The 21220-nt window shown below is 48.1% G+C and overlaps 1 long non-coding RNA gene across 1 annotated transcript; it reads right to left on the bottom strand.

Annotated features, from left to right (window-relative positions):
• Positions 1-11347: 11347 nt before the first annotated feature.
• LOC141411419 (uncharacterized) lies at positions 11348-20659 on the bottom strand. The gene is made up of 4 exons (XR_012436134.1): positions 20509-20659; positions 14884-15076; positions 14009-14178; positions 11348-12015 (listed from the first exon to the last, which is right to left on the bottom strand). It is a non-coding gene; the product is annotated as an uncharacterized lncRNA (long non-coding RNA).
• Positions 20660-21220: the final 561 nt, after the last annotated feature.

The following is a 21220-nucleotide window of genomic DNA, read 5'->3' as shown; positions in this document are numbered from 1 at the left end:
AACTGTGATAGTTACACACCGCAGAATATTATGCAGCCCTAAAAAGGAACAAGGTCTTGCCAGCTGCTATCACATGGATGAGCATGAAGGATGGTATGCTAAGAGAAAAAGCCAGACACAGAAAGAAAAATTTTGCATCATCTCACTTATATGTGAAATCTAAAAAACAAAGTCAAATATTCAGAGATATCAGAGCTAGAAAAAAAACAAGGTTTTCAGGGGTGGTGGAGAGGAATAAGGGTGAAAGGGCACAAAGTAGCAGACACACAGGATGACGAGTCCAGGGACTCCATGGGCAGCAGGGGACCTCCAAGTCCTCTTGGACTGTGTGTGGGATACCAGCTGCCTGGACACAAGGAAAGAGCAGCTCTGTGAGGCGGTGGAGGTGTTGGCTTAACCCGTGTGGTAACCTTCCCAGCATCTCTGCATGTCTGCCCCACCATGCTGTGTGCCCTGTACACCCAGCGAAAGGTTTTAGAAAAGGAGACTTTCTCTTCTGAAGGACTCCTTGGGAAAGATGGACTGACAAATGAGCCTACCCCCAACGGACGAGCACACCACAGACCTCCACCCTATTCTACACTGCTGGGCCCCTCGCCTGGGCGCAGTGGCCTCCAGGCAGGGCTCAGTCCAGCCCTCACCCTATTCTCCTTTTCAGTGTCAGAGAGGGGAAAAACTCATCCAAACAGCTCCCCAGGTGTGAGAATTGTTTGTACAGTCGAGTTCTTCAGAGAAGCCATACTTAAAACAAGAAACAAAGCCTGAGTGTTCTTGCTTAGGAAAAATACTTTTGGGCAACAATAACCAGCGTCGTAATGGTGATGTTTGCCCTTGCTTGCAACCCTGCCAGGAAGCACAGTTGAAGTAGGGACAAGTGATCCCAGCAGAAAGTCAGTCATGGTGACCCCGAGCTCAGGCTGCCCTCCTGGAGTAGCTCATCAGTCAAAACACTGCACGCACTGGTGTGGTGGCACACAGCTATAATCCCAGTTACTGAGGAAACAGAGATTGAAGGCCAGTCCCGGCAAACAGCTAGAAAGACCCCATCTCAACCAATAAAGACGAGGCGTGGTGGTATGTGCCTGTCAACCCAGCTACACAGCTGTAGGTAGGATTGTGGTCCAGCCAACCCGGGCATAAAGTGAGACCCTATCTCAAAATTAACCAAAGCAGAAAAGGCTGGAGGCGTGGCTCAAGGGATACAGCACCTGCCTAGCAAGCACAAGACACTGAGTTCAAACCCCAGAACCGTCAAAACAAAGAAACAAAAACCTGCTGAACTCTTTCACTCTCTGGCCGGGGCCCCAGGGGCTGCTGGGAGAGGCTCACTCTTGTGGAAGTGTCTGTGACCAGATCCTAACACATGGAGAAGCCAAGGAGCACTGAGAATGCCGGCCACCAGCAGCTGGAGGGGCAGAGAACAGACCGCACAGAGCTCCAGAAGGACCTGATCCTGCCGACTTTGACGCTGGATGTGCCGCAGGCAGGACTGTGGGAGGGTGACCCTCTGCCAGTTCTACCCTTTTGTGGCACTTGGGTTGCCAGCCCCAGGAAAGTAACACAGGCCCGCAAAGGAAAGTCATAGCCTGGCTGGAGGACAGGGAGCCTCAGAACAGGTGTGTGGAGATGAGGACGAAGGCCCCCAAAACCAACCCTGGTGCGGGTGACAGCAGGTTGGGAGTCTGGGGCACAGGGGATGGGATGAACTGGATGCAGACCTGTAAGACAGCACAGGTCAGGGAAGACCAGCCAATGCCCATCAAGGAGATGACCTTGGAAATGACCTTGACTAGCCAGTCAAGAATTTCCTCATTCAGAAAATCAGATCACCTGAGAGGGGCAAACAGACATCAGAACAGAAGATCCAAGCCTCAGTCCATCTCTCATGGTTCTTGAATCTGTGCTTTGAACACTAAAACCAGAAGGAAAAAAGCAGGCTGTGTCAGGCGCGGGGTGCATTTGGGAAGCTTCTCGAGTTCCTTGTTCTTCTGTTTTTGTTGGAGTACAGAGCTGTTTCCTTTTGAAGCAAAATCGAAGATGTGGGGGAGCATACCTGCAAGGCATATTCTAGGAGATGCTTGGGTACCTCAGCCAATCCAAGAACCAGAGGGCGGGAAAGGCATCGAGGTGCAGGTGTTTGGGACTCTGAGCTACCCTTGGGAATGCAGGTTCGACTCCTGTCTTTGCCACTAGCTGACATGAGAAACCTGTGCCAAGACACCAACACTCAATTCCTCCTGCACAAGCCAAGGACAGCATGGTGGTGGTTGTGATGATGGTGATGATGACGTTTCTTTTGTGACAATTGAGTGAAACCATGGGGACACAGCTCTGGGCCCGGGATGCATTTGGGAGTGGTTAATTGGTGTCATTTGTGAGCCCTGGATTTTTTAGTAAAGAGATTATTTGGTAAGGAAACCACTGTGGCAGATAGTAACTGTGCAAATACATTTTCTACAAGAATGAGTTGTGCTGGATCATGAGCTCGTGAGGTGAACTCATGTGACCGCTGTGCTGGGGTCCTTGTGTTGCTCAGATCTTCCCACCGAGGGCTTGGCAATGAAGCTGGGACATAAGAACGTCCTGATCGCTTTTTTCCTTTTTCTTTTTGCAGCTTTTCTGGACCCTCACTTGTAAGCAATAGCAGAATACATCACAACAGCCCACTTCAATGAGTGAAAATATTGCATGAGGCCAGGCACATCAACTTGTAAGAGTTATTGTCCAGTTCAAGTTAACCCCACTCACTTATGCATTTCCAGTTGCACTTTTGTTGTGCCTGGACATTTTCTTTTCAGAAGTCGTCATTGTTTGGTTCGTGACAGATGAAAGACACATTTGAGCCAGGTATGGTGGTACACAGCTACAATCCCAGCACTCAGGAGGCCAAGGCAAGGGGATCTAGAGTTTGAGGCCAGCCTGGGCTATATAAGCGAGAACCTGTCCAAAAAGTAACAACCCCAGCACTGCAAAAACTAATAAAAAGTAACAATAACACAATGAACACACTTAGAGACACCAGTCATGTGTCAAAAAGATTATAAACAACCAAAAATCGTATGTTCTCCCTCATATGTGGACATTAGATCAAGGGCAAACACAACAAGGGGATTGGACTTTGAGCACATGATAAAAGCGAGAGCACACAAGGGAGGGGTGAGGCTAGGTAAGACACCTAAAAAACTAGCTAGCATTTGTTGCCCTTAACACAGAGAAACTAAAGCAGATACCTTAAAGCAACTGAGGCCAATAGGAAAAGGGGACCAGGAACTAGAGAAAAGGTTAGATCAAAAAGAATTAACCTAGAAGGTAACACCCACGCACAGGAAATCAATGTGAGTCAATGCCCTGTATAGCTATCCTTATCTCAACCAGCAAAAACCCTTGTTCCTTCCTATTATTGCTTATACTCTCTCTACAACAGAATTAGAGATAAGGGCAAAATAGTTTCTGCTGGGTATTGAGGGAGGGGAGCGGGAGGGGGTGGAGTGGGTGGTAAGGGCAGGGGCAGGGGGGAGAAATGAACCAAGCCTTGTATGCACATATGAATAATAAAAGAAAAATGAAAAAAAAATAAAAAAAAAAAGATTATAAACATTGACCCTTTTTTAATTCGTCTTTTAATTTTGTTCCTGCTTTTAGTTTTTGTTTATTCAAATTTTTGAATTTTATTTTACATGCTTAGACCTATGAGTATTTTTCTTCAGAAGGTTTTATGCTTAGAAACCATCCTTCCCAGGTTAATCACAGACCTTCATTTCTACTTTTTTTTTCACAACACTGGGATTTGAACTCAGGGCCTCGCACCTGCTAGACAGGTGCGCTACACTTGAGCCATGCCCCCAGTCCTTTCCGCTTCAATTATTTCTCAGACAGTCTTCAGCTTTTTGCCAGACTGGCTTCGAACTGCCTCTGCCTCCCAAATAGCTGGGATTATAGGTATAAGCCACTGCTGCTTTTCTACATTTGGTTCCCTAACCCATCTGGATTTTTAGAATTTAGTTTGAAGCAAAAATCTAAACATTTTGCATTTGTCTCTTGCTGTTTTATTTATTAAGCGGAAAAGCCTTTTCCATTTGCTTTCAAAATGCTAACTTGATCACATAAATTAAATTCTTTAGACACAGTCAGCTCGCCCAAACAATGCTATCCTAGAGTGACTGCCAGTATGGGCAGGTGAGGTTCAAAATGGTGAGAAGAGCTGGGTGCAGCCCGAGCAGACCTGTCAGGGAAGCAGCCTCTCCTGTCCCCAGCTATTCCATGCCAGGGCTGACAGCTGCTGGGCCGGGACTCCTTTTGCTGGTGTCTTGGTGTTTCCTGTGTCTCATGATTACAAATGCAGAATCTGGCCCAGAGCAGGGTGGATGCCCAGCACAGAGACAACTCACTTGCACACCAGCAGGGACCCTGACCACAGTGGGGGAGGGGCTGACACTGCAGCCTCGCCTGCTCAGGTGGGTTTCCAGAGCCCCAGACTGAGGTATCTAAGCCCCATTTTCCTCTCAAGGGACCAGCTCTCCTTGGAGAACCAGTTGACTTTACATCCCGAGCAGGGGGCCCAAATCGTGTCTGAACCACCCAGAGGAAGTGCTCAAAGCAGGATGACACCTGACAGGCTAGAGAGCCCCTGTCCCCTTATCCTCCTCAATCCAAGCAATGTCAGCATGGAGACGGGGTGATGACAGCAGTCGTCAGCCACTGAGTGAAACAAGACACCCAAGTCCACAGCTATACCGACGGAAGCACAATGACAGGTCAACTGTTGACTGCGTGGTTTTCACACAGGCCCCCCGATACTGACCAGTGACCAAGGAAGAAAGGAGTGAGAAGTCACAGCCCCACCGGAAGCAGGCAGCAGAGCACATGGTCAGTGGGGCAGATCATAGTTCTGCCCACGTGAGGACACGGGACAACAGGTCAACAGGTCCCTGGCCTCTCTCGCCAGAGATGCTCCACCAATTACAAGAGACATCAGGCAGGCCCCAAGGGGGAGAAATCTACTGCCTAAGGGACCTGGGATGGCCAGGGTGGAGGCCTGGAAAGTCAGTGGAAGGTGAGGCCCTTTCCAGGTTGGACTCCAATGAGGGTGGCAACTAAGTCCAGGCCATGTCTCTGCAGTGGACCCTGTAAGGACATTTGGGGGACAGGCAGGAGTGGGGGATGCACCAGGTTAGTTCTCTGGTTCTGTGGTCTGTATCCTGGTTTTGTAACAGGACAAGTGCACTGCAGTGTCCAGACTGGTGGGCACACAGTTCCGAAAAGTACAGAAAATGTCACTTGTGCTGAACTTACAAGTTCTCTGAAAGTAGTTACACTTACTTATAAAAGATCAGATTTCCTGTAGCTGGTACCTCTTTGCATGAGAGTGCTCACACCCGGTGACGAAAATGAACGCAAGGACAGTCTGCATCTGCACCCACTTGGAGCCTGACAGTCTTCCACCCTCCCTGCTTCGACCAGGAGGGTTCCCAGGTCGCATGAGTCCCGGTGCACGCACTACAGGGCCAGCTCGCTGCTCGGTGATGAAATCCCCGTGGCTTGCCAGCGTCCTAAGTAAAGGACACTTAGCCCCACCAATGCTCCCGTCAGCTGCCAACCCAGGAGGACTGGAAAAGACCACTGGCTCCACCACAGAGCGTCGAGAAACTTCTGTCCTTGGAACCCAGTCAGATGAACATCCAAGGAGAAGAGAACAGAGAATGTCACACCAGGGACAATGACAGCACTAAAAATAGCCACAGCTATGAGCACACAGCGCTGGGTGCTAAGCCCTCTACACACGTCCTCTCATGCTTCTTGTAACAATCCTGCAACCAGCGTCCTACGTGGGACAAGAGCCCGGGCCCAATAATGTGACCACACCCAGGGGACTAAGATCATCACCTCTCCAAGAGGAGGGACCTGAGATAGAGAACGGTCAGCGGTCACCTCCACTGAATGGTCACATGGCTCATGAGAGGTGAGCAGAGCTTCTGGCATTCTCACTCACGACCTGCTTCAAGGCCACTCGCTCTTTCTCCCAGGTCCTCTTCATTTGTGAGTGATCTGCAGTGGGCACGTAAGAATTGTACACGCTCGACGCAGAGGAGTGTCAGCACAGTTTGTCACTTCTCTGTGTTAGGAACATGTCAAGTCCTTCTTTCTAGCTATTTTGAAATACACAGTGAGTGACAGCTACCTGTAGTCACCCTACTGTGCTGGAGGAACTTGAACTTACTTTTCTTCCACCCTCATTACGCTGACCCTTTCCTGCTGTCTCTGGGCCCACCATTCTGCTGTCTCCTGTAAAGTACACTTGCTCAGGCCACACGGGACTCAGGACAGGAGGCTTTCATTACTAACGCCGTCCAACCATCCAGGTAATGAAAGACCTCTGGATCGAAGGTAACAGAACACATTTCAATACACCTTTGTTTTTGGTTTTTTTCGGCTGTACTGGGGTTTTGAACTCAGGGCCTTGAACTTACCAGGCAGGCACTCTACCACTTGAGCCATGCCCTCAGCCATGGGGATTTCATCACTGAGCAGCGAGCTGGCCCTGTAGAGCGTGCGCCGGGACTCATGTGACCTGGGAACCCTCCTGGTCGAAGCAGGGAGGGTGGAAGACTGTCAGGCTCCAAGTGGGTGCAGACGCAGACTGTCCTTGCGTTCATTTTCGTCACAGGGTGTGAGCACTCTCATGCAAAGAGGTACCAGCTACAAGAAATCTGATCTTTTATAAATAAGTGTAACTACTTTCAGAGAAGTTGTAAGTTCAGCACAAGTGACCCCACCAGGTCACCTTATTTTTAAGCAGCCTCAGGCAACAGGAAAGCTTTCTAGTCCAACCTCAGTGCTTGCCAGCTATGATTCCCTGGACCTCTGCATTCTTTCTGGACTCCTGCTTTTCCAACTTCTCCTACATCCCACAGTTTGAATGAGCTCTTTAGACACGTCCCACTCAGGCACCCCCCTCCAGTGTGCTCATTATAACGGACTCATGGGGCAGAGCTCCCCAAGAGGCATCCCTGCTGGAGCGTTTTCTTTCACATATTTGGATGATGGCGAGGTCCAGGGCTAGTGTCATTCACTTCATCAGAGCCATTTCAGTCACTGTGTCCCAATGCAGCTCACAGAAATATTACCATGGAGAAAGAGGAGGTGAATGGTGACGCTGGCTGCAGGAAGGAGTGCCGCATCTGACCTGGTGCTGTTGACAGTGAGTGAGTCTCTTTTGCACTTGGATGTTAATATACCCTTGATCCTTCACTTCTGTGACCAAGGATGTCTCCCGGACATCTAGCAGAGCTGAGGCTGAGCCTCCCTCTGGGCAGCAGCAGGAGCTGAGCCATGAAAGGAGAGCCCCTCCCCACCAAGGGTGTCAAGTCAGGGAACAGCCCTGTAGCAGTCATCCATTTGTCCCTGAGAAACTCATTCCACCAACATGTGCCAGCGAAGGCCACTTGCCCTGCACTGTGGCAGGGAGCTCAGTGGTGTCCGGGAGCCCGTGTGGATGAGCTGCCGTGCACACGGAGCCCTTCAACAGTCCCTGAAGCCTTAAGGCAGGAAGTGAGAGGCTGAGGTCAGCAGGAAGGATGTCTATACAGAGTCTCATCAGTTAGTGAGCTCCCAGTCAGAGCTGACCTCTCACTGTTGAGCCCTGCTTTGCTGGAGACCTGCCTAGTGTCCCTTCTCAGGTGGGCAGCTGTACCCTGCTCCTCTCTTTCTTGACAGCACTGTGGAGCCACTCTGCATGGGGCTGGAAGAAGTCTCTCCTGTGCATGATTTCTGGCTTCATATTTGGCTCAAATGTTTAAAGTGGACACGGGACAGAGAGGGACACTCTGGAGTGCCCTCAAAGCATCAGGCATAACTGTGGAGACCGGCTACTTGTAGGGGGGTAAGGAAGAATGAGCATTAGGTGAACTTGGAGCAAGGTCCGCTCTTTGATCCCTCAGTAGCCAATTCCAATAACCCTGACTTTGCCATTCCGGCCCACTCCATACCCATTCGGTCCCTTCTGTCCCACGCCACATATGAGTGGCACAATTCAAAAGCACTGGCTGAAGCAGACGATCTTCCTACTGGTATTGACAACAATGTAGGGTGGCCACCGTCATAAATATATCTTTAGGTAAAAATAGGATGTCAGTGACAAATAGCAGGTATTTTTATTGCTTTCTGTCCATAATCCCTAATCTTTACAGGATTCTACTAGACAGGTATTCATGTACCTGCTTTTATCATTGGGGAAAGTAGGAGATGGAGATCCCTTCCCACAAGCCAGGGGAAGCTGAGCCTTCTCTGTGTCCCAAGACCCTTGCATCATGGTCCACAGTGGCTGTCATCCTCTGAGGCCACAGGGAACAAAGCCACAAGGAACTAAGTCTGCAGACGTTTAATGACAAAATGTGATCTTTCCCACCGCCAGTTACTGGGCCCAATCAGCCCCACAGTACTTTTGGGGAATCAGAGGCCTGGGTAGTGCAGAATGTCTAGGCAGCACCCCCTTCCCCCAACACCTGTCCGGACTCAAAGCTTCCAAAGCTGCCTTATGTGACCTAGCTGCAATTGCTGGGCCTCCAGGTCACCCTGCCCCCATCTTCTGGTCAGGATGATGGCCTTGTTCTTTTCTACCAGGCTCCATCTCTCCGTGCATTGGCAGCTTCGTTCTCAAGCAGCACTGCAAAGTGGAACAGGAAGTCGACACTGTTCCTGTGCCAGTGACTGAGGACATGAAGCTCCCGTCGGTGTGGGGAGGTAGACAGACTCACGGACAATGAAGAGCAGAGGTCTGGGGACCAGGAACTTGTCCAAGAGTTCTGGTTTCTTTAAAGGACAAGTTCAGTTTCCCCAGCTCAGTCATTTGAAGTATTTCAGGTCTAAAAAGTTATCACTGCCATTTGTTATCCTGCCATTTGTCACTATTCCTGTGTTTTAATACAAGCCTATCTCAACCTGGTTATAACTGTTACTGAATCTCTCTCTCTCTCTCTCTCTCTCTCTCTCTCTCCTCTCCCCTGCATTCCTCCCTTCCTCCCCAACCTTCCACTCTCTTCTTCTCCCTCTCCGTCTTCCCCCAACTAAAAAATACTTCCAGATTGAAATGTACACAATCTCTCATTAGCTCATGACAAAATCCACTCCTTTGAGGGTGTGTGTTTAAATCACAGAGCCTGTTCCTAGTGCTCTGTGTCACTAGAGTCATCAAAGACTCTAGTGAAATATGGGCTGCCTATGTTCGGTTCCCTTCTGAACCTCAGTGACCTGGCGTGTTTCAAAGACACATCTCACTCTCCAGCTTGGAGTCGAGGTCGTTGTGGTAGGCGTGGTGCAGAGGGTTGCTTTTATTTTCTGTTCTTAAGTGCAGAGCAGCTAAAACACGAGCACAATTGTGCCATGAGAGTCAATAAGAGCTTCCAGCTCCTATCAGATCGTGCTGGGCTCGCTCAGTTTCACAGGAACTGCTGGGGAGCTCTTCCGCCACCGAATCCATTTGGTTCTATTTAGGAACTAAGTACAGGAAGGTAGTTATTGTACAAGATTAGCTTCCTGAAGGCCATAAATTGGCAGTAGAAGAAAAATACAGGATGAATTTATTAGCGTGCAAGGTCAACTAAAAGGAAGATGGGGCTAGGCAGAAACTGTGCTTGTTTTCTTTAATTTAGCCTACCTCTGGAACCTCAGCTGGCTGAAAAACACCCTTTAACTCCTTAATTACTTCTTAATAGTTTTAAGCAAATTCAAATGACTGCTGTGGCTAACTGCCTGGAGGTAAGAGCCGCCTGGGCTATGTTAGGAAGGTCTACTGCCCCCCCACCCCCACCCCAGAGCCCTGGTGTTGCTGAAATCTGATTAAAAGTCCTGTCTTATTTGCTGCCTTATTTGGTGCTGATTGGCGAGGTATTTCCTTTGAAGCTAGAATTTTGCTTTTGGGGATCAAGGAGCAGCTTCGAAGGAAGGGTGGGGAAAAATCCATGGCGTTGGAACTGTTTCCAGTCAGAGGCAAGACCAGGGCATAAACACTCTCTGTGGATATTTGCTTTACACAGAGGTTAGCACTTCTTTGAGAGGCACCTTGAACAAAAGGGAGCCGGAAAGGTGGGGGGGGGATGCACTGAAAGGTCACCTGGGCCTCTTGACCCCTATAGAAAAAACTCAGCCTTCCTTGTCTCCTTTTGGTATTTTTCCAAATGGCTAAATGTCAGGGAAAATAAGGCCCCACTGGAAGGAGATGGAGTACTTAGATCCTGTTTTGAAAGGTTGTAATTCAAATTTTAATGACACCAGAGATCTGCAAGAAGTTACAGGAGACTCCTCTTGCCCCGCTCCTCACCGACTATGCCCCAATCCCCTCCGCCCAAGTCATGCACCCACTCTTCCAGGGGTGGGCAATTTGAGGTCCAACAGGTCACTCCCCCCTGCCCCTTCCTAGAGGACAGTCCTGTTTCGGTATATGCTCTTCTGAGGTTTTAGAGGACCACAGACTCCGATGGACAACGAATCAGGCACCAGCTCTGAGACGCTGACCCACTGCATGCCTGCCCATCCCCTTCTCCTTCCTGCACCTGCCTTGGGAGCCTGGAGCATGGACAGGTGGGGAGAGCGCAGATGAGCCAGGAGGCCCAGCTACAAATCCACTCAGAAACTCACAGAGGTGAGCGCCCATGATGAGCTGCTGCTCCAGGTGGTGTGAGGAACACCAGCGTTTCTGTAGTGTGCCTACTGCACAAGCCATGCTGCCTTAATAAAACAGTCTGAGGAAGGCCCCAAGAGCAGGTGCCTAGTAGATTTGTATGTGTCTTCTCATCTCCCCAGAGCCCAGGTAAGCCAACCTGCTCAGCCCTGCCCAGGGGTGGGGTGGAGGCAATTGCCCAACATTATTGAATCTTGGACAACACTAGGCAGATAGACTTTCAGTCATCGCTCACTCTTCTAGGAGCAGGAGTCTGAGGTGGCTTCCGGCCTAGCCACATCCCTGTGGAGGTGACTGGAGCCTCAGTGTCAGGCCTGACTCAGCCTCTTGTGGCCTTTTCAAAGACCATTATCCCAAAATAAGTCCAGGAGTTGAGGGGCAAGTTCACCTACTCCATGGTGCCAGGAAGAGCCATAGCAAGGCTATGGGAGACTAGCCAGGCTTGGCAATCTCTCTGTTTACACAGAGGGAAACTGCAACCTGTCCTCCATCCCCACGGGAAGAGTGGCTTTTCCTCCCTAGGCTGTCCTGAGCGGCTTCAGCCAGCCTGTACATCTCAGCTCAATGAACACGCAGACCTCAGAGAGGACGGCCCCGGGCCTATGTGCTCTGCTTAGCGTAGGACAGCTCTGCGAAGCATCTCCTGGATTTCTTGACTCAGGCATCCTCAGAGCAAGCTTAGTAATTATTTCTCCTTCTAAAGAAAAGAACAGAACCATGGCTCTGGACAGGAAGGAGTGTCACATTTGGAGCCAGCAACTTTCTTGTAGTCTTCATGCAAAAAAGGACAGCTGCAGGAAGAACCAGGAAGTCTGACAGAGTCTCTCCTACACAGTGGTCCAAATTAGAAGTGATGGAAGCAAGGTGTGATAATGTGGTGACCTGCACTGGAGATGCTGCCCTTCTACCCTCCTCCCTCTGCTCAGAGCCCCCTACAGCTCTGCTCCACCGCAGGTGACCTTATGTTTGCTCCTCAGCAAAGCCACAGGAGGGTCCTCACCTTACGCTTGTGACGGGGCACCTGTCTAGTGCTGACTGGTGGGTTCCACAGAACCAGTTGGAATACACAGTGACTTAGGCTTACTGGCTCTGCCCAGTGCCAACCACGTCCTCCACTTGGCTTGCCACCAACACTGTGCCTTCACTGAGCACGGGAAAGGCACTGTGCGGATGTGGCCTTGAGTGCCTGGTGCTCCATGAGTCCCTTGTGCCCAGGTGGGAGTCCTTGTGCCCTGTACCAGCATGGACTCTGCCAGGAACTCAGCCTCATGAGCATGACTTGTTAGGCCACGATGGGAAGGAGCAAATGGTCTCGAGGAACAGGAAGTATTTTGGAAAGACTGAAACAGAAGATTGATTCTTTTCATGAGCAGCCCACAATCCTCTAACCCACACCCACACACGGGCTCAGCCTCTGACCAGCTGCCCAAGACACTGGGTTCAGAAAATCCCACTTTGCAGCCCAACACATCTGGCAAAGCCAGAACAGGAAAACTGCAGAGCAGCAGTGGACACCGAGCCCAGGGCGAAGCAGGGCAACCACCAGCAAGTCAGCGGGAGAGACCAAAACCAGATGGAATGAGAGTACACAGTGTAATGTCACCAAAAAAGTAAGAAAATGACCAAAGAGACATAGAGGAGCTGGTGAGCAATGTGCCGGGTGTGCCTGTGTTAGGGCTAATATATTCGAAAGCAGCATATTGGGTTGGCTATTTCTTAATTCTTTATTTTAAAAATAAGGGGGAAAGATATGGTTTATCTGTGTGAGGGAATGCTATGTAAGCACACAAGGAAGGAAGTTCTGACACATGCTACGACATGGATGAACCTTAAATTGCTGTTAGCAAAGGAAGCTACATACTGTGGGGTTCCACTTAAGGAAATATCCAGAATACCCAAATGAATAGCAAATGACGGCTGTGAATATGGGGTTTATTTTTGGGGATGATGAAAATGTTACGAAGTTAGATTGTGATGATGGCTGGACAAGTTTGTGGGTATTCTAAGATGAATAGAGTCTGTGAAATGTGAACATATCCTCACAGGCAAAATAAAATGAATGAGGGGCAACTGCAGATGAACAGGAGTGGCTTTTTCCTTGACTCATTGTGCTTCACGTGGGCCCTTGCCTCACACGCCATTTGTGCAATCTTTTGGGTCGAAGTTCCTAGAACTTGGATGCATGCTCAATGTTAGGACTTTCTAGGGGACCGGGTTGGCTCAGCTTCCTAGCTAACTCATGTGTACCCTTTTGAGGCTTAGTCTTCAAGAACTGGTTAATTCTAGTGGAGCTGAGAAACATCTAGAAGGAACGGCCAACTTGGTCAAGATTTCAGGAGCTAGAATAACATTGGCCTGGAAACCATGCAATTTATCTATTTCGTAACAAAACCTAACTCAATGAAATGTGTTTTCACTCAGCTGCTCTCATGGGTTTTCTATTTGCTGTCCATAGGGGAGGCTGCCTTTCCAGCAGGAGCTAGATTTGCAAGCAAGCTCATTGCTCAATGTAGATAAGCTAACTTCCTCTCCCAGTGGCCTGATGATGGCAAGGCCCTGGCTAAGACTCCCATGTGCCCACCTCCATAAACACTGAGAAAGAACTTATACTTCCTAATTGCTCAGAAACATAGGACAGACACTGAGGGAGATGGCTTGATATCTCATAGCTACGGTTCTTGAAGTCATAAAGCGAACCTGAAGAAAATAGGATTTGAGCAGACAACAGAGGCCCAGAGGTTCCCTGGGCTTTCCCTCCTCATGACCTGCACACAGCAATGGCAAGAGACAAAAGTAGTCCCCAGGCCTACATGGGCTGTGTTGGAGTCACTCAGATCCCAGTTTGCTCAATGTTATCAGAAACATTGGCCATGTCTGGCCCTTCTGACTCTTTTACATGTTCTTCTCTTGGCTTCTGACCTCTTTCCCCTTCCTTCTCCTCTCCCATTGCCCTGAGTGTAGCTTATTCCTAAGCTTTGCCTGTTGACTCTGTATGGCCTCCTAGAGAAGCCAGTCCTCAACTCTCCCATCCCTCAAAGGAGATAAAGGATGAATTCCTTCCACACTGTGCCGACCCTCTCACTGGAGATGGGGCACATAGGTTGCTCATAGGCTGGTTAGTTTCTCTCAATACTCTCTGACTAGTTCATCAGTGCATCGTTCCATCTCCTAAATTCTGGGACCTCAAAATTGCCCGCCACATAGAAGACATTTCACCTGTGTCTGCTGAATACATGGATGAAAGTTAATAGCATTTTACTGCTTGATTTGGGGGCTTACATAAAACTAATAAATGCTGTGGTATTTTGATCCCCATGTCACCATCATGTGTACCTGAACACAGCTGGAATCAGGACACTTGGACTTCAATCCTGGCTGCCAAGGGTGGTCTGATGACCTTTGATGACAGATGTGACCTCTCCATGGATGTCCTTCATCTCCAACATGGAAGAGCAATGGAGACAGACAGCTGGACAAGTAGGGTTAGGAATGGACAAGAGGGTCTAGGGAGAAGAGTTCAGAGTTGAAGTGCAGCTGACAGGACAGAAGGGTGAGTTCTTCCCTCCTGGGATTCCTGGCTTTGAGAACCCTGTGTGCTCCAGGCACTTCTTGGGGGTCATACTTCTTGAGTGACATGTGATCTCCCAAGGAAAGGCTAAGTCTCACCTCTCGAATGCCTGGCACAGGAGAGCTGCTGAGGAGAGCCCAACTTCAGTGTTTGGAAGAGAGTGTGTCTTGGTCAGATCAGTTATTTTGTGTGAAAAATAACACATGTTATTTTTATAGGGAAACTTGCCCCCAGATTGTCTGCCAGGGCTAAGTGAAATCCCAACTCCTCCCAGGCCAGGTAAGAAAGTGTTAATGAGAGCCAGGCTGTCAGGAATTGATGCTCTCCTGGGGTCAGGATGTTATGGTAGAAATATGAATAACACAGGCTCCTATGACGTCACTAAGGGTAAAGAAGAGAATGCTCTGCAATGTTAAAAATAATAACAATAATGCCAAAGACTCCATAAGCACCCAGGTAAACAGATTTTTCTGACAGTGGGAATAATAACTCCACACTCTTATAAAATCTTAAGCAAAATTTGTTAGCTTCCTTTTCATACTTTGTAGAATAATTTCACTCATGCTGTTGAATATCACACAGCAATGATAATTAGCATTTTCAGTGCAGGTGCCGGCTGAGTGCTGCATTAACCATTTACCTGTCAAAGACCCCCTCCCAGGGAGGTAGGTGCTGCTGTACACCAGTTTCACAGGTGATAGCCTCTGGGCGCAGGTTGGCAGGCTTAGGTGCTCTGGTTCTAGCTCCACACCAGGCTAACCACTGTGCCACACCGCCACAGTCCCAACAGAGTCCTTCAGAGAGCAACCCAGGGAAGGATGGCGATGTTTTCCCTACATATTTAAGAATAAAGAGCCTTTAGTGTGTTAAACAGAGTACATACCAAAACCTTATTCACAGGTCTATAAGCATTGGAGGAAAATCAGAAAGATGACAGTGACCAAACTCCAGTGACATCCTCTCTTGGGAGGCCAAAATACAGCCTTCTGTGGGGTGAATATGACTGACATAGTTTATATATTTGTATGGAAATAGAAGAAAGAAGCCCACTGAAATTGTTTTAAGAAGTGAGGGAGGGAGAATGATGGTGGGGAATGAACCAAGGCACATTGTAAGCATAAATGGAAATGTCACAATGACCCCCTGAACAAAGAATATATGCTAATAAAAGTGTAAAAAAATGCAACCTCCTCTGTTGTGAGCCCTTGATAGATACTAGCCTGTCCTTTTCTGGAGATTTACAACCAATCTCTTCCGCATAACTTTTCACTCTCTTTGGAGGGTGGCGAGGTCAAGAGTCAGTCTTTTGTTTCCTTTTTGCTTTTTTATTGCTTTATCTTTGCTGGATGATTTGGGGACATATCTAAAAATAAAGGCAAGACAGAAGAATCTTGCAGAGATGCAAGATTCCTAGAGATATAGGAAAGAGTGGATCCAAGAGCACAGTCTTACACGTGTAAGACCTTTTTAAAAAGTTTGAGGAAGTTTATGGTAAAAGCGTTGCTGTGATGGACTAGTGAGAAGTTCAAAGTCTTGTTTATCCAGGGTAGTATCAGTGTGTCTTACTATATTCATTTCATGGGGCTGCAGTAACAAAGAACCACTAACTAAAGACTTTAAAACAATTCTGGAGGACAGAAATCTGAGATCCAAGTGTTGGTTCCTTCCAAGGGTTGAAAGAGAATTTTCCCCATGCCTCTCCTAGCTGCTGCAGGCCCTGGAACTCCCGGGCACACAGGTGGCTCTGTTGTCTGTGTCTCCACTTCATCTTCCCTCTGTATGTGTGCCTGTGTCCAAATTTCACCTTTTATAAAGGCACCGGTCATATCATCTGGGCTTGATCATCTGTAAAGACCCTATTTCCAAGTTAAAGTCCCAGTCAGAAACACCAACAGGTAGGGCTTCTGTATCTTTTGGGAGGACACAATTCAATCCTTGACGTTTCACTTAAGAAAAATGACAGGAAGCATTTCTATCTAAATCCAAATTCCAATGTCAATTACATTCATTGGTGTTCTCTATAAAAATTAAATGTAGCTAGATAGGGTGGGGTCATGCCTGTAATCCCAGCTACTCTGGAGGCAAAGACTGGCAAGATCAAAGCTTAAGGCCAGCCTGGACAAAGGGTTAGTGAGACTCCATCTCTACAAATGAGCTGAGCATGGCAGCACTTGACTGTCACCCCAGTTACACAGAAGCCATAAGTAAAAGGAGCATGGTCCAAAGCCAGCCTGGGGGAAACTTCAAGACCCTGTTCGAAAGGAATTAAAGCAGAAAGGATGGTGGTGTGGCTCAAATGGCACAGTGCCTACTAGCAAGTGTAGGACCCTGTACTTAAACCCCAAACCACCAAAAAATTAAGCATAAAATATTCAATTAGTTATTTTATAGGTATATTTTCTGGTTTAGCTTTAGAAAGTTCCTTTATCCTTGTCCTAAACACAAACCAACAGCTAATCTTACTAAAGGAAAAGGACAAAGAGACTGCAGTAAGATTGAAAGTTGACAAATTCAGAATCTTGGTTAAAAGTGATCATGGTTGTGAAAAATGGCCATGTCACAAATCTGTCAAGCATATGAGAAAGCATGTGGCCTTACTCCTTCCTAACAGCCCCAAACTGGTACCAGCCAGTGTCCCCAGCAGTTGGATGGCTGAACAAATTGGTGCCTCCACCAGAGGACAGCACGGACGTGACAGGGAACAAATGACGCATAAAACATGGACAAATCTCCAGAAAATTATATTGAATGAAAAATCCAATTCCAAAAGGTTACGTAAGGTGCGAGGCAATTTTTGAGACATTTTTAAATGACACAATTTTAGAAATGGAAGGCATATTATGATTCCCGGGAGTGAAGAAAGGAGGAAGTAGGGTGGGAGAGAAGAGGATGCAGGACTGTCCAGTGCCAGAATTCTAACGGTGGAGACACGGTTCCACACAGGTGACAGAGTCGGCTATGACATACTCACAGGCACACACACACGTACAGCATGACTACAACCCGGGAAACTTGAATAATACTGTGCAAAAGCCTATGTACAGACTTCCACATAAGCACATCAGTGAGCTTTAGCGGACACCACTGGGACAATCTGAGCAAAGGGGACGTGGTGTCTTTCTGTATTGTTTCTTACAATTACATGTGAATCTATAAGCATTTGGATGGGTTATGGCCTTAGGTGTTTTTAAATCTATTTGTTTCAAAAATAAATATTTTATGCTTTTAACCACAGAATTGTGGTAATGTAAGGCAAGCATAAAAAATGTTGCTCCTTAACCCATCGATTAGTAGCCATAAAGAGAAAAAGCGAAGGTAAAAGAAGTCGGGGAGGAGATTAATGAAATGCACTAGCAAAACAGCATCAAATGGATTGGGTAGGGATGAGAGAGATGACTAAGTGAGGAAAACTCATCCAGATATATTTATTAGATAAATATTAGGTGCTCTGATCCTGGGATGGAAATTACGATGAGTTCAAAGCTATCTGCTGTGGGTTTATAAATCTCCCCTTTGTAATAACAACTCTACCACATTTCAGTTTCTCCATTTTCTCTAAGAAAGTTGTAATATGAGGCCAAAGAAAAACTTGCGGTTCAATCATGTTCAAATCCGCACACACATTATTTATAAGTCAATGTGACTTTTTTCGTTGTGCCCCCGGCGCTTATAACACTGAATGTCAACTTTTCTGATCTGAGCTGTCAGTCTATCCCCACAAGGCCTCCAGCTCCAGCATCTAGAATACAGGTTTTAGGAGGGCAGGACCTGGGGGTGGGGAAGCGTGTATTAATACACCAGAGCAGATGTGTGATAAATATGTGTTCAGTGAGTGAATGAATGAACGCTAAGATTCTGTGGTCACATTTTTACTTCAAACTTTTTGGGTAGAGACTGAAAAGAGAAAGAAAGAATATATGATTTCTTTCTGTACCTGTCTTTGTCACATAGATGGCAGAGAGCAACAGTGAATCTTGTGAGATTCTTATTATACACCTAGCAGACAGAATATTGTATGAAAAGTCTTAAAGTGTGACCAAAACACGACCATGTCATGGGTGCTTTACAGTCCAGGAGTATCAACACCCCTATAAACGACAACACTACCAGCTAGAAAACAGTCACTGCCATAAAAGAGATACAGGTAAATGCTATATAATTCTGCAAACTAGAGTGCTGACCTCTGCATGGACACCATCCCTGTGGCATGTGGATAGGAGGAGCAAAGCTGCAGCCCGTGTAGTGGGAGCATCTCAGGGAGGGAACCTGTGTGCAGGTGTGGGAGCTAGGCTGCAGGGTCAACACAGGCAGCTTTGCTTGTTTCAGGAAGCAGAGGGGGAAGAGAAGGTGGGGAGGTACTAATGGGTCCAGATAATGGAGAGGATGGGGGCAGTTACCAAAAAAAGCATGACATCAGGAAGCATGACAGTTTTTCCAGGGGTACACAGCCTCTTCTGCTCCTACCAGCACAACACATGAGTTGGCATGTATCCACAACCACATTGGTGGATTTGTGTTGACCAGAACCTTCCCTCCTGCCACCTGATCCCACCCTGTGACCCTGAATCACAGATGCTCTTCTGAAAAAGCCCTGGAACCAGAGCTCCAGGAAGAGGCCTGTAGAGATGCTAGCCTCTGGTTACAGACACAGAACAGTACCTTAGCCTGGCTGCATGACCAATACCTCCTTTTCGCTGCAAGATGAAAAAAAAAGTAAAAAAAAAAATCACTTTCAAATGTGACGTGCAATATTTAAAACACTGATACTGGATTTGCATTCCAGGGTACCAGTTTATTGTCGTCTTTTCACGGGCTTCAATAAACTCCAGCCACATTTTATCTTTCCATTATAAATAACCACAGCTCATGACTGCACATATCTGAAAGCTCAGAATTCTTGAAAACTTGGAAAAGCAGCTTTAATTTGGAATGTCAAAACTGCTTCTCTGCAATAAATCCATGGGGACCCTGACAGATTTGTAACCACGTATTTGTTTCATTTTGAGTTTTAATTGGGGGAGGAATTTTTCATCGTGCTGCGATTGTCATCACCCACTGACCTCAGCCTTTACGGTGCCACAGTCATTTCACTTAACTCCAGGTCTGATGGCTTATTCCTCTTAAGAGGAATGACTCAGGTCACAGAGCTGACAAAACTCAGACTGACTCCAGCGCTAACTCTCTTTACAGAAGCTAAAACTTTCCAGGCTCATGCAGCCTGGAAAGTTCTGAGCACCACATCTTCACTTAGTACCACTTTTTCCACCACCAGGGAACTTTTTCTCCCCAAAACAGTTAGGCAGAAGGTGCTGCAGGAGGAAAGCTCTCGGAAGACCAAGGCCGCACTGGGCGGCCTCCTCTGCCTCCTAGAATGCCTGTGAAAACACGACACAGAGCCCGGGCTGTCAATCAGCCCCGCCAGCATCTGGGAGCTGTGCCAGGCAGCACAAGAGGACAATGGAGAAACCCAACCCGCCCAGTGCAGGCCTGGAAGCAGAACACAGGCGCCGGTGGCCGGCCGGGCCTCCTCGGCCCCGCACCACTCCGCACCCCTTAGGAGCTGCTCATCTGCCCCTGGAGCTCAGCAGCTGGTTTTTTGAGAAAACCAGAAGGATAAATAACATGGAATCCATTCTCAATCAAGTAAAACCCATTTCAGAACCAGGGAAAACAGAAGCCAGGGTCGTTCTTGATGTCCCCACCCACCTAGAGCTGGACATCTCTCTGGGGTCTATAGGATTTTTACCCCAGGGTAGCTTGAGCCCACCCTGCTCGCCCAACTCCACCACCACTGCCCTTGTCTGACCATCGTGACCTCACCTGGAGCACTGGAAAGGAGGTGGCACCCATTTGGCCCCATTCCACCAATCACAATACTAGGTAGAGTACACCCTCTTCACCGCTCACCCTTCATGAGCTCCGAAACTCCTGCTCTTCTTCGTGCCCTCCCCTCCCTCGACCACACCTAGTACATTCATCCTGCTAAAGAGTCCCTGACTTGCTCAGCCCCCTCAGTGGGCTTCCTGCTCCCAATCCTCTTCTTCACCGCCCCCTTCTTCACCCCCTCACATCCTTTTCAGCTGCTCTGCCTTGGAGGACAGCTCAGTCTCACCTCCCTGAGCTACTGTGCACCCCCAGGTACACAGCAGGTGCTCCCTGGCACACAGAATCCTTGTAGAACTGGAATGGCTCACAATTTCTGAGAATGAGGGGGTGCTCCGTGGCTGTAACCTTTTCTATCCCATAGCTCCAACCCGGTTTTTACCATAAAGAGCATGCTGACTGCTATGGTTGTCTGAAGGTAAAATCTCAAGCACCAGTTGGGTGGTGTGGTGAAATGTAGCATGTAGAAAGCAGGAGATAAACTTCAGAGGGAAGTCCAGAGAAGAGTGGAGGGCGGTGAGGACTAAAGAGACCTGACACCACCAGTGTGTGGAAAGTGTTGCCCTGTGTCTTTAAGAGAGTGGGGAGAAAGGCTGAAGTGACATGGAGAGGGAGGTGACAGGTTAGCTGATGGAAAAAGCAGCGTGCAGTGTGTCCTTGAAGAATAAGAGGAGTGACTGCTGTGACGCAAACAGAGAAGAGGCCTGAGTGGGGGCGGCCATCTGCAAGTCCAGGGCTTTGCTTAGAGGAGTCTGTCTCCTTTGGGAAATCCACGTGGGGTGAGGTGCTCTGTGAGAGGGTGTGGGGCTTGGAGGAGGGTGAAGGCTAATGCAGGGAGTGGGGAAAAGAGCTGCCCCCCATACTTGTCCCCCACACCTATGCCTGTGGTGTCAAGGCCTATCTCTGTGATACATCAACTGCAGTGACATCCCTGCAGAGGCAACTGTCACCTTTCTAGAGAAGAGCTTAGGTGCAGAGAATAGATAAGTGCAGGGAATTGCTTTTCACTGCCCAGGACAAGCTCAAGACCAGGTCCGAGGTCACACCAGCAAATAAACTACAGGGCACTGGGCTCAGAAAGTGACCAGCACCTG

The sequence above is a fragment of the Castor canadensis genome, chromosome 10 (genome assembly GCF_047511655.1).
Source record: "Castor canadensis chromosome 10, mCasCan1.hap1v2, whole genome shotgun sequence".
NCBI lineage: Eukaryota > Metazoa > Chordata > Mammalia > Rodentia > Castoridae > Castor > Castor canadensis.
Note: the sequence above shows the minus strand (reverse complement) of the source record. Positions and strands in the feature narration are given on the sequence as shown.